Source organism: Citrus clementina, unplaced genomic scaffold (genome assembly GCF_000493195.1).
Source record: "Citrus clementina cultivar Clemenules unplaced genomic scaffold, Citrus_clementina_v1.0 scaffold_5, whole genome shotgun sequence".
NCBI lineage: Eukaryota > Viridiplantae > Streptophyta > Magnoliopsida > Sapindales > Rutaceae > Citrus > Citrus x clementina.
In genome coordinates, this window is record NW_006262201.1 from 25,215,614 (window position 1) to 25,228,941 (window position 13,328).

General features: G+C 33.4%; 1 pseudogene; it reads right to left on the minus strand.

Moving 5' to 3' along the window:
* Nucleotides 1-5,384, minus strand: part of LOC18041249 — a 9,949-nt pseudogene extending 4,565 nt beyond the window's left edge.
* Nucleotides 5,385-13,328: the final 7,944 nt, after the last annotated feature.

Here is a 13,328-nt window from a genome sequence, read left to right on the forward strand (position 1 = left end):
AACTTGATGGTGACTGCCTTTTCGGACCTTGAAATTCTTGTTTTAGGATTTCCCAAGCATTTTTGGCCTTTTTGACACCAAATATTCTGGGGAAAATTGACTTACTAACACCTTGCTGGATATATCGAAGTGCCGTGGCATTTCTCTGTATGTTTTCTTTGTACTGCTGTTGATGTGCTGGAGTCCAATCTGAAGAACTTGCTGATTCTGGTGGTTCAGCATATCCATCTTCAACAACAAGGTGTTGGGTGCAAGCGGAAGTGCAGAAAAATTTTTATTTAAGAACAGAGTATTTTGCTGGAAATTTTTATTTACAATTGCTCAAATCTAGCAATTGTAACCCCGTCAATTGTCCAATTTCAAGTGGTAACTGCTTAATGTCGGAATATCGAAAGCTAAGAATCTCCAATTTCTTTAGTTGTCCAATTGCCGCTACATCTTCTAGTTGGCACCAGTCTAAACACAATGTTTGAAGGTTAATGAGGCGACCGAGTGACGAAGGTAATGAAGAGAAAGGAATTCTAGTAAGACTTAAAACTTTGAGTTCTTCTGTCCCTTCAAAAAAGAGATCTGAAATTTGCATAGGGCCATTACCCTTTCTAAACAACAAAAATAACTGGAGATTGGGACATTGCAACCTTTCAGGGAGCTCTTGAATATTTCTCTGGGGTAATGAAATGGCAATTGGATCTTTCCGTATTGTCTCTTCCATCTTTTTCTCTAAGTCGGCAACATTTGGAATATTAAACATGCGCTTCTCTGCGGCAATTGATACGGCAACAACATGAGTGACGTCATGCATTTTAACTTCATCTTTAGCATCACCGTCCAACAATAAGCATGAAGATTTGAGGTTGTCGATCAACCGATGCACTCTACTCCTTGCTTCTTCCGATGTGTAAACATTTTCAAATAAACGCCAACCCACACCATATCTCAATAAGTTAGAAACTTGTATGACATAACCTTCACTGTATAGACCACAAAGACGGAACAGAGATTTTGCCTCCTCACTTTCCAAGAAGTCATAACTCAATTTTATGGAGGTGTAAACATTTGCTTGCATGCCATGAATTTCTCTTGCATCCGATCTTCTTAGCTGATTCAATGCATCTTTCCAAAAGTCAAGCTCCTTAGTTTTCAGAGCATTTGCAACTGTACTCAGTGCAACAGGCAAACCTCCGCATCTTTCAACGATCTCATTGGCTGTACTTTGAAAAGCAGATATTTTAGTTGAATCACCCACTATCTCCTCAAATAACTGCAATGCTTCTTTTGGTGGCAAAGCATCGATCTGGAAATTTTTCTGAGAATTCATATCAATGCGCAATAAATCTTGCTTTCTAGACGTCAATATTATTGTGCATCTTCTCTGATCATCCTTTCTATCTTTCTCAGCAACATCCCCGGTTGGAATTCCAAATTTATCCAACTCAAGTTTTGTCCAAATATTATCTAATATAATGAGGAGCTGCTTCTCTTTCTTCAATCTTTCATGTAATCGTTCAGCTCTTTGGAATTCATTCTCATTCAGGCCAAATTCCATGCCTAAATCAAAAGCAAGTTTGTTTTGAATTTTATGATGATCTGGGGTCTGTGTTACCTCAGCCATAACGACCTTATCGAACAAGTTTTCTTCCATCACTTGCTTTGCAACTTGCTTGACTATCGTGGTTTTACCCACGCCGCCCATCCCGTGGACCCCAATTATGTTGAGCTTATCATCCCTCAACGCCTCCATAACATCTTGAAATACTTTCATTCTTGAATCAAACGCCTCGAAATCTTTCACTTGAATATGTTCTGCCAGCTTTGGAGTAGGACGGTGGGAAACATTAGAGAAGTTGCCTTTTCCCACGAGACTAGCGGCAGCTTCTGCGGCCTTTGCTGCTTGTCTACTGAGCTTGTAACGGGAAATCAAGTTTGGGCACGATCCTTTGAAACAGAACTTCTTAGCTCTATCTTCATCATCAGTGATGGATTTTGCAGCGCCCTGAGTGAATTCCTTGACACTATTAAGCCAGTCTGCAACATCCTTATAAATCTCATCTCCTTGTTGAGTAGCCTGATGAACGGGTATTTCCACCCTTTCTCTTTTGTGTTCCAGCTGCTTCACTTGATCTTTTAGGCCATCTATGTAGCTCTGGTACTTGAACACATAAGATATCTGCCGTATAATCGGTTTGAATAGTGACTTTACACCTTCTGATACGATGCTGGAAAAAGCAGCCAGACCCACTTCTGCAGCCATTGCCTGTTGCTTAACAGTATATATATATAAATATATATATATATATAAAGTGAATAAAAATGTCAAATAAAGGAATACAAATAAATTAAAATGAACTAGAGGGAAAGACAGAGAAAGAATAGACCGCAAACAACATCACGATATTGATCTTGAACCAACTGATACCTAAGTGGAGAATTTCTTTTTCTATCTTAAGGATCAGAGGTTTCGCTATTAACAGAAAGGTATCCTTCAAGGAAAGTTGATGGAAATTAAGAAAGAATGGCTATCAAGATCAAGTATTCTGCTACTAAAAATAAATGATATGATTAAGAAAAACCAGAGAATTTTTTCCTAGGAAAGTTGATGGAAATTAAGAAAGCACCGCTATGAAGATCAAGTATCAGAGATTCTGCTACTAAAAGAATATTACAGGTTTTAGAACAAGTGCACCTCTTTACCTGTCTGGGATCAGAGTTGATGAGCTGCTGTATTCACCTTGAATATAGAAGAAATATTACAGATTTTGACTAAAGAGGAATGTGAGGAACGAGTTGATGAGAGTAATAACAATGAATTTCCAAAAGAAGACGACTTGAGCATTAAGCATGCACCCCCTTTTTCAATCAAATATTGGTACGTATGTACGTAGGGACCATTATGCGTATATGAAGTCCATTAGTTGCAATCAGAAACCCTGGACCAATTTAAATGACACTCGATTTTTGATAAGAAGAAGGCAAGGATAAGGACAAAGTCAATCAATCACCAACAGTAATTACTTCAATCTTTGTCAATCTACTTAAATTGTCGATCAACATGAAAATTGTTTAAATTGATATTTGTAAATCAATCAATTTTCTAGTTACTATGATTATAGCGTTTCACCTTTCATATTGGATTTTATCTTTTCGAAAGTTTTCAAATATGAGTGTCAATAATTATTGAGACTCCAAGCCGTGCTCTCAAGATCGTGCTGACACATCACTATTAACTTTATTTATGCATATTTCAAAGAAAAAAAGTTATGGTTTTGTATTGCCAGCCCTGCTACTTTTTGTTTTTTTTCATTTGTATTATTTACGATTTTTTTTTAACAGAAACATGAGAACTCATCATCGTACAAAATTGTATGAAAAAATCTTCAAATTTATAAAAGTAAATTTCATTGACAGATTGTGGATATGTTAGCAAGAATAAGGATAAGAATGAGTTAAGAAATTAAAAAGAAAAAAAATATAGTGTAAGTAAACAATGTTTTGGTACATTTGGTATTGTTTTCAAAATATTTTGAAAAGAAAAATTTTCAATCATCCACCTAAAAATTATTTTATTATCCAAAAGTTATGAAAATTTAAATATACTTAATTTTATACCCATTATTACAATGTGTATCAACTGTTTACTAAAAAAATAAAGTTACTCCTAAAACGTAATCACCACTACAATTTTATGTTCGCTTCTATTTTGTCACTTTGAACGAATAACTTTGAGTAAATGACTGATAATTTCTCTTTTATAAGCTACAAGAAGTTAAAAAAAGAAAAAAGAAAAAATAGGATGATAATTTCTCTTTTATTTGCCTCAGATGATTTATTGTTTCGGGTCTAAGATTTTAAATATTCAACTTAAAAGATTAATATATTATAAATTAATTAATTAAATAATCATTAAGCAAATAAATTGTGTCCCTGGATGTCAATTCCTTTAATATTGACGCAACTATTTTTTTCTGGCAAATAATTATTAATGCACTTACGGAACTTTGCATATCTACACAGCGATTTTAAATATTACTGGTAACTGCTAAGAAATGTGCGAGAAAGGAGTTGATGAGAGTAATAACAGCGACTTGCAAAAGGAAAAGACAGAATCATTCACCCCTTTTTGTATCACGTATTTGGTTACTGTTTCCCTGTTGACGCATGTATAAATTTGAGTGGTTTTTCTCCACGTTTTTGAGTGGTCTTTCTGCACTTTTTAACAATATGATAATTGACAGGTTAATTATTTTATATCTTTTATAAAATTACTATTAAAGGAGATTTTCTGCACGCATGTATAATATTTTATATCTTTATTTATATTACTATTAATTTTAAATTAAAATTATTTATATTTATTCATATTCAAATATTTATTATTAGTTATATTAACTATAATATAATTAAATAATACATTATTTAGTTATATTTTCAATATAATAAAAATTAATAATATAATAATAAAATTTATTTAAACATTTATTAACATGTAATAAATTTTGTTTTTGTGTACAATACAATAAATTGATAACTAAAATAAATATTATTAACATTATTTTATTATTTTATTACCTCAATATTATTAGTAATTATAAGAATTCCTTGAAAGTTAATGATTTTACTTTTTTGATTAATAAGGATAATTTTATATTTTTATAGTATGTATGACGGCTTGCCTCCTGCATGCGTCTAAGTGCAACCTTCCTATATAATCGGTTGCTTTGCTTGTGAAACTACATCAAACCCTAATCCTGATCCTGATCCTGCTGAGATGAGTGTTATATATGCTGAAGCAAATTAAACACGCACATCATCAATTTGATTCGATATGCGCACCGTCTTACGTATAAATACCAAAAGAAATCATAATATACATCTTAGTACTGATAGTCGTGATCACAAATTAGGAACACAATATATACACATGCATAATATAAAGAAAACACGAGGTAAATTAAAAGCGTGTAAATATTCATTTTTTTCAAATATTGAGATGTAGCTATAAAAGAAAAAATAAATTAAAAAATTTTAAATTTTAATATGGCCATCGTAGAGTTAGAATCCCCGCTCCAACCCAATTTGGAGATGTGCTTGGTCTATTTATGTTTTGGAAAAAGAAAAACCAAAGGAAAAAAAAATACACACACGACCAAATCAAGCAATTCATCAAATAAAAAATAAAAAAAGGAAAGAAATTTAATGACTTGCATGCAATTTTGGATCTGAAATTAAAATTACATAAAAATTAAGGATTACCTACCTTAATATTTACAGCTTATTTGATGGACTCAACAGGTTTAAGCAACATCAAAATGTTTGTGGCTCCTTAAATGAGCCCCCGACATGGTGCAAATGACAACATCGACTTGTTTGACAGCTCCAACAAGGCTACGATGATCAGAAAATGAGCCCTCAATCAACAAGCTAAGATTGGCTTCTCTATCCTCTTCTCCCCACAACCAGCGCCTTGCTCTTTGTCATTTTTCCTCTTGTTAGTTTTCTTCTACATATAATTATTACACTGGGAAGTACACACCCCTCTTTTCTTTTTATAGTACCTTACTATTATATCTTTACAAAACAATATCACCCTAAGACAGATATGTATGAAATAAATGAAATAAATATATAAGGAACTGACGAAATAAAATTATCATGACCATAGACTTTTCTAATTTATTTTTTCCTTTAAAAAACGACAAGGATAAGTTTGGGAAAATGATTATATTTTTAATAAAAGAATTCTTTTTTATTATAAGGATCCACCTACGTTACAATAGTGATACCATACTACAGTTTTTGTCTTTATTTAGTTGAGTCGTTGGATGTTTTACTGGTCAATCTAATGGCTGAAATTAATTATTAGATAATTGATGCGGCAACCTGCAACCGTTGGAGCCGGTTGCGTTTTAATGTAATGTAATATCATTTGCGAGCTTGTGCTGAGAAAGTTTGTTGTACTGCATCAATGGAACTGATTTGGTCAGGATTTATGGATATAGAGAAAGAGGAGTGTTAGAAAAGAAAACGGTGCAGAAGATTGTCCCTTCATCCATTTGGCCTTTGGTAGGGGCTTCCTTTGATTTTCACCTGGACTTCATAAATTCCTCAAATTTCCTTCTTGATAACAGTAATCCTGCATTCGGAGAGAGGTAAGTCACCATGTTTCGTCACAAACGTGGCCATCTCTTCTCCATTCGATTGGTTGCTTTTTAAATCCAATGGTTATATTAGATGAGGACAAAAATTGTGGTATGGTACCACTGTTGTAACATAAGTGGATCCTTATTATAATACTTTTTGTCTTAATTAATTTAAAAATATTGACTCTTATATTTTAATAAATATAAATATAATATTATAATAAAATATAACAATATATACAAATATTTAAAAAATTTAAGATTTTATTAAAATAAATTTTATAATAAATACAAATATATTATTAATATAATTATAATAATTTGCATTTTAAAAAGTAATACTGCTATAAATTTTTTAAATTATATTACTCTACCAAAAAAATAAACTATTAAATTATATTGATATTTATTAAAAAATTTGCAATTAATTCTTATTATATTTTTAATTGGAATTTTTTTCTTGTGATATAACAACAATTGCTACAGTTTTTTCCCTAAATAAAGATGGAGTTATAAATTATTTGTATAAGTGTCATGAAAGTAATAGTTGAATAACAATAATGGGGCTTTAGGCAATTTTTTTATGAGGTCTTCTTACAATTTCAACACTTAAACAGACTTGTCCTTGATCCCAATTTATTTACTGCATTTGGGCCCACGATGAGATAAATATATTCCTGTGAGATGAAAAACATCAGGAGAAGAAAATGTTTTATTATAATAAAAAAAAAAGTGGTCCATATGTTACCTGTTACCTGCAGAGGAATGTGATTATAGAGAGCTTATGAGAGTAACGACAATGATTTGCAAAAGAAGAAGACTTAATCATGCAGCCCTTAGTATTTATCAAATGATTAGTGATCATTTCTTTTATAAATAAAATGCCAACAGCAAAAAGAAAAAAAAAAGGTTAAATTTATTAAGTCTTATTTTAATTTTAATTTCTTTTATTTTCATTCGCCGAAGAGGGAATCTCTTTTCCTAATGTGACATAATTAAAGCAATCTATAAATAATACAATAATCAGATAATATAATAATTAAAAAGACGCACATGTTTATAATAATAATGATGGGATCCATATGTTTATACTGATTAAATTGGTGGACCAGAATTTATTTGACCTTACTTGTTTTCTATTTAATTAAAAATTGAAACGACAGAGAAAAAATGTCGTACTGATGGTTTCGATTGTGGAGTTCCGCTGTGGATAGCACATCCAATAGTGAAAAATGAAGCTTTCGTCAACTATCTCACATCCACGCGTACCATCATGCATAATTGGATATTGCATTATTTCTTTAGAAAAGCAAGATTAATTCTTTTAACAAGCAAACGCATATACATAGAATAATTATATGTATTTGTTGGTTCAAGAAACTTAACTGACAAGATTGAGACAAACAGGAGATTTTAATTTTTTTTGGACATTAAGAAATAACAGCTGTCAAGATCAAGGAGATTATGCTATTAACAGAAATTATTAAAGGATTTAGAACAAGTTAACCTCTTCAGTTATCCGGGATCATACGGTTGATGAGCTTCTCTGTTTGGCCTTGAATATTTAAGAATAATTTTGATGAGCAAAAAGATCACTGGTAACTGCTGAGAAATGTGTGAGAAAAGAGCTGATTAGCGTAATAACAATGAATTGCAAAAGAAAAAGACTTAAGGGTAATTTTTGGAAACCTCCCCTGAGGTTTGCCCTTGCTACACTTAGAGAGAATGTATGCATATATTGACATATAGCACCCCTGACCGTGTATGAGCGTTAGAGTGCCGTTTGGTTGTTAAGGGCAATAACGTAATTGCAAAAATAAAGAGGCTGACTGCAGAAAGAACGCAATAGCTTTTGCTTCCTCTCCATGTCTTCGTTCTTGTTCTTTCTCTCGCTCTCAAAAGAATTTGGAGGCAGAAAAGGAAAAAAAAAAAATTCTTCTTTTCTTTCTCTTTTCCCCCCTTCCTCTCCACCCATTTCGTTCTTTTATCAGTAAAGCTGAAAAACAAAGGCCACTATTCCTGCATCACCACCAGTTTGTCGTATTGCTTTGCTAGTCAACAAAAATTCTAACCCCATGTTAAAAAATAACATCAATATTAATGCTTCTTCTTCTTATGATTCTTTCACCTCTTTAGAAAATGGTGCACTAGTTATTCATAACAAAAGAGAAAGAAAACCAGCAGGCACCCCATGTAGCTTTCTTTTTCAATTTTCTTTTGTATATGGGTTAAATTCTTTTAAGGCGAATTGCAAGTTTTAATTTTTGTTTTTCCGTTTTTTGTTTGATACGCACACACGCATAAATCCAGATGAGAGGTGGTTTTTATATGCTGTTCAATCTAATTATAAAGCACATCTAAAAAATTGTGGTACTAGAGGCCATTCTTCTGACTGTGGCCGAGTGTTTTCCAGGTTCTTCTCTTTCTCCTAAATTTACTCCCTTTTTTATTCTTTCAACAAAAATGAGATTCTTTGCTCCTTCAAGTGGAACCTCGGGGGCAAATTACCTCCACAAATTGACCCACGGGCCACGGCTACTAGATTTGGAGGGGAGAGAGAGTGACCTACGGCTGCTGGAATTGGAGGGGGGAGAGAGTGACCCACGGCGGCTGGAATTGAAGGGGGGAGAGAGAGTGAACCGTGCGTTTTGTGCTAGATTTGGAGATCCGAGGGGAGAAAGAGAGTGTGACCCGTGACCCACAACTGTTGGATTTGGAGGGGAAAGAGAGTGAGAGCTGTCGACGGAGCGTGGTGAGGAAGAATGGGAAATTGGTGGCTTGGTAAGATTAGTGGCATGAGCTGTGAGGGAGAGCGAGAGAGGGTGTGCTGCGAACGTTGCGTGTGTGTTGCAAATGGTGTTGCACAGTTCTTTCAATCAAACCCTAAGATCCTCACAAAATCATGCCAAAATATTGATTCACCAGGCCTTTTAATTAAGTTAAAAGCTTCTGTTTTGTTATCTTCTGCAATGAAAGAAGCATCGTCAAGTCTGCAACTCCACGTTGCTGCAAGTATTGTCAGTTATTGAACTGTGCAGTGAAGGGCATTATTGTACTTTCGGTAACAGAGCAAACGGCAGTCTAACACTGATACACGGTCAGGGGTGCTATATGTCAATATATGCATACATTCTCTCCAAGTGTAACAAGGGCAAACCTCAGGGGAGGTTTCCAAAAATTACCCAAAGACTTAATCATGCACCCCTTTTCATATCACGTATTTGGTTACTGTTGCCTTGTTGACATATGTGTATAATAAGGGTCCGCCTAAGTTACAGCTAATGTAAGTTGAAGAAAGCACTAGTTCACGACTTTACCTTTGGATATATTCTAAAGAGATAATTAAGTTTGATAAAAGATAAAGCAAAAGCTTGAATGCATGATTGAGGGCGAAGACTTTTATTAAAGCAGATGCCGAAAGCACACGAAAAGCTTGAATGTTGTGGCTCCTTAAGTGAGGCCCAGACATGGTGCAAAAGACAAAATCGACTTGTTTGACAGCTTCAACAAGGCTACGATGATCAGAAGATGAGCCCTCAATCAAGAGAGCTCCCTGCCTCTTAAATGATAAATTAAAAGCAATTGTAGCTTGTCGACATCAGGCCAATTTCAGGCCTTTGAAGAGCACAAATGACATGGCCTTGACCAAAGATTGCCTTCTCTATCCTCTGCCGACACATCCACTTCTCTCCACAACCAACGCCTTGCTCTCTGTCATTTTTCCTCTTGTTAATTTTCTTCTACATATAATTATTACGCTGGGAAGCATACACACACCTCTTTTCTTTTTTTTCTTTTTTTCAAACTACTAAATATTATGGGAAAATGATCGAAACCCTTTTTTTTTTTCTTTCTAGTTAACATTATCAGGTGTATTTTTGGCTTTTCACACTTGCATAAAAAATTGATAAAAATTTGAAACATAAAATTCACTTTATTACCTTTTACTTTTGTAAATAAACTAAAAGATATTTTAGTCTTTTCATATATTTGCCAAACGTTTTTATAAATTAAATGGTGAAATTGTTTATATAGATTACAAATAAACAGTATAATTAATTATATTTTGTATGTATAAAGCATTAAATAATCAGATATTTGTGGCTTTTAAAACTCAAGAAAACTCAAGAAAATTAAATGACAAGATTAAGACAAACAAGAGATAGTTTTTGTTGGACATTAAGAAACAACTACTATCAAGATCAAAGATTAGAAATTATGCTATTGAAAGAAATTATTAAAGTATTTAGAACAAACGCACCTCTTCAATTATCTAGGATCACAGAGTTTATGAGCTTCACTCTTGGCCTTCGATTTATAAGAAAAATTTTAATGAGCAAAAGATCGCTGTTAACTGCAGAAGAATGTGAGTAAAGAGTTTATGGGAGTAAGCAATACAATTGAATTGTAAAAGAACAAGACTTAAAGCGTGCACCCCGTGTTCATATAAACAGAACACATGTTCATTTTTAACAAAGTGATCAATAACTCTATTCGTTATTTAATTGATATTGTAACCAATTCTAAGAGAATATAACAATTATCATTCAATCCATAAATTTTGAATTAGATTTTTTTAACTCTTTATTTAAATATAAACCTTAATGGAAAATTATAAAAGTTTAGAGATAAAATTTTTCAATCACCAAACGAAAAAAACAGGGGAATGAAAACAGAGGAATCTTGTTTTAACTAATTTTTTTTCCTCATTTCTTGGTCTTATATTAATAATCTTGTTTTGATGATAGTGCTCGTGACTGCGGGAAAATTTCTACTGGAAACAACTCAATTTCGGAAGAAAACTTAATTTTGCAAGTGATGAATTTGAACTCGTTGGATTGGTTGATTTATGATTGACTGAATTTCACTTTTGCCCAAAAGATCTTTAACCAAAGTTTAATAGCTATCATGTACTCCTTAAAAGCAATTTTTTTTTTATAGATTTGACTGAATTTGAACTTGTTGGATTGGTTGTTTTTAGATTATTAATATGAGATATTACAACGTAAATATTTTCATGGGGTTGAGCCCTATTCTAAAATCTGTATAGTTAGCTTTAGAAAAAGGGCTTTTCCTGCTGATCTGTAATCTTCAAATAAACTTAGATACAAATAATGAAATAAAAGACAACAAACAAGCAATACTGATACAAAGCCAACAGATCAGAGTTTTTGGTACAAAGCCAATAAAAGACAATAAACTTAGGACCTTTTTTTCTTGCTTTCTTTTGTTGAAGGATTAGAGTTTTTGGTATTATCAGTAAAGATTTCAAGGGTCTGAGTAAAAGCCTATAATCTTTTTCTAAACTTTTTTTTTGGGGGTGGGGGGGGAGCATGCAAATTAACCAAAAGAAATAATAAGACCACAGGCTTTAACAATGAATGCTAACTTAAAACTCATGCAAAATAAGTTACAATATTAAAACAAACCAGAGAAAATTTTTTCTTGGAAAGTAGATGGAACTTATGAAAGAGCAGATGTCAAGGATTTAGAAAACGTGCACCTCTTTAATTATCTGGGATTAGAGAGTTGGTGAGCTTCTCTATTTAAGAACAAGTTGAAAGAGGAAAAAGATCACAGGTAACTGCTGAGGAATGTGTGAGAAAAGAGTTGATGAGAGCAATAACAATGACCTGCAAAAGAAACAGAATTAGTCATTCACCGCTTTTCTATATCATGTATTTGGTTATTGTTGCCCTGTTGACGCATGTTGAAGAAGAAAGCACTAGTTCACAACTCTACGTTTTCATATATTCTAAAGAAATAATTAAGTTTTCATAGAATAAAATGGTAAGACTTTTAATTGAACAATTGAGTGCAATCAGTAACAAAGGCTTTACAAATGCAAGTAAAATTTGTACGTTGCTTCAGAAAAAAAGGGCATTTCTCACTCATCTTTAATCTGCAAGTAAAATTAGATACAAAGCAAATCTAATAAAATGACAAACAAACAAACAAAACAAAGAAAAGACAGGAGGCAAACAACATTGATCTTAAGCCAACTGATAATTAAACAGAGAATTCTTTTTTTTTTTTTTAACCTGTTGCTAAAGGATTAGAGTTTTTATATTAACAGAAAGGTTTCAGGGGTCTGAATAAAAGCCCACAATTTCTCTATTTTATTTTTATTTTTATTTTTTGAAAGGAGCTTCACCATTGGCCTTGAACATATAAGAATGAGCAAAAGATCAATGTCAACTGCCGAGGAATGTGAGTAAAGATTTCATCAGAGTAAGAAATACAAATGAATTGTAAAAGAACAAGACTTAAGCGTGCACCCCGTGTTTTGTTTTATTGTACGTATAAACATAACATGTTCATTTTTAACAAAGTGGTCAATAACTCTTTTTTTTTCGGTACAAAGACGTGCCTAGTATAGACTAGGGCAAAACAAAACGGGGGTGTGAAACCCCAATACAATCATGACGAATCCAAAACCCAGCCCCTAAAGGAAGAGAATTGAAAATGTGCAATCCAACAGGTAGTGAAAGAGTAGAGTTTGCAAGAAAGTCAGCTGCAAAATTTGATTCTCTGTAAACATGCTTGACCCGCACTTGCCAGGTTCTGTTAAGCAATTCCTTAATACCCCTGACAAGAGAAGCATGTGCATTTGGCCTAATCTCGTCATCCGCCACCAAACGAGTAACACAAAGGCTGTCAACCTCCACCCGAAGCTGCCGAATTCCATTATCCCAAGCCAGACATAACCCTTGATAAAGGCCCCGTAACTCAGCACCAGTGATGGTACCCACACCAATATTCATTCCAAAACCAATTATCCACTCTCCATAACAGTTTCTAATCAAACCACCCGCACTAGACATACCAGAACTTTTACGAGCTCCATCTGTGTTGAGTTTAAACCAAGGCCAAGTAGGTGCCACCCATCCAAAATATTTCTCAATCTTCATGGCAGCAGGAACCAAACAACTCTGATTAAACTTTTGAATTTCTTCTGTACGGATCTTAATATCCATTACAACAGTACTCTTGCTGGTAAAAACACCATTATGTAGATTTTGGTTACGCCAAAACCAAAGCCTCCAAACTGTGACCCCAAAAAGACATGGCCAGTCAAACATACCATCATACTTCCACAAGTTCCTCAAATTATATAACATCCAATCTCGGAGATTCAAACTAAAAAATTGATGACTAATCCCATGGGGTATCAATGACGACCAGATTGCT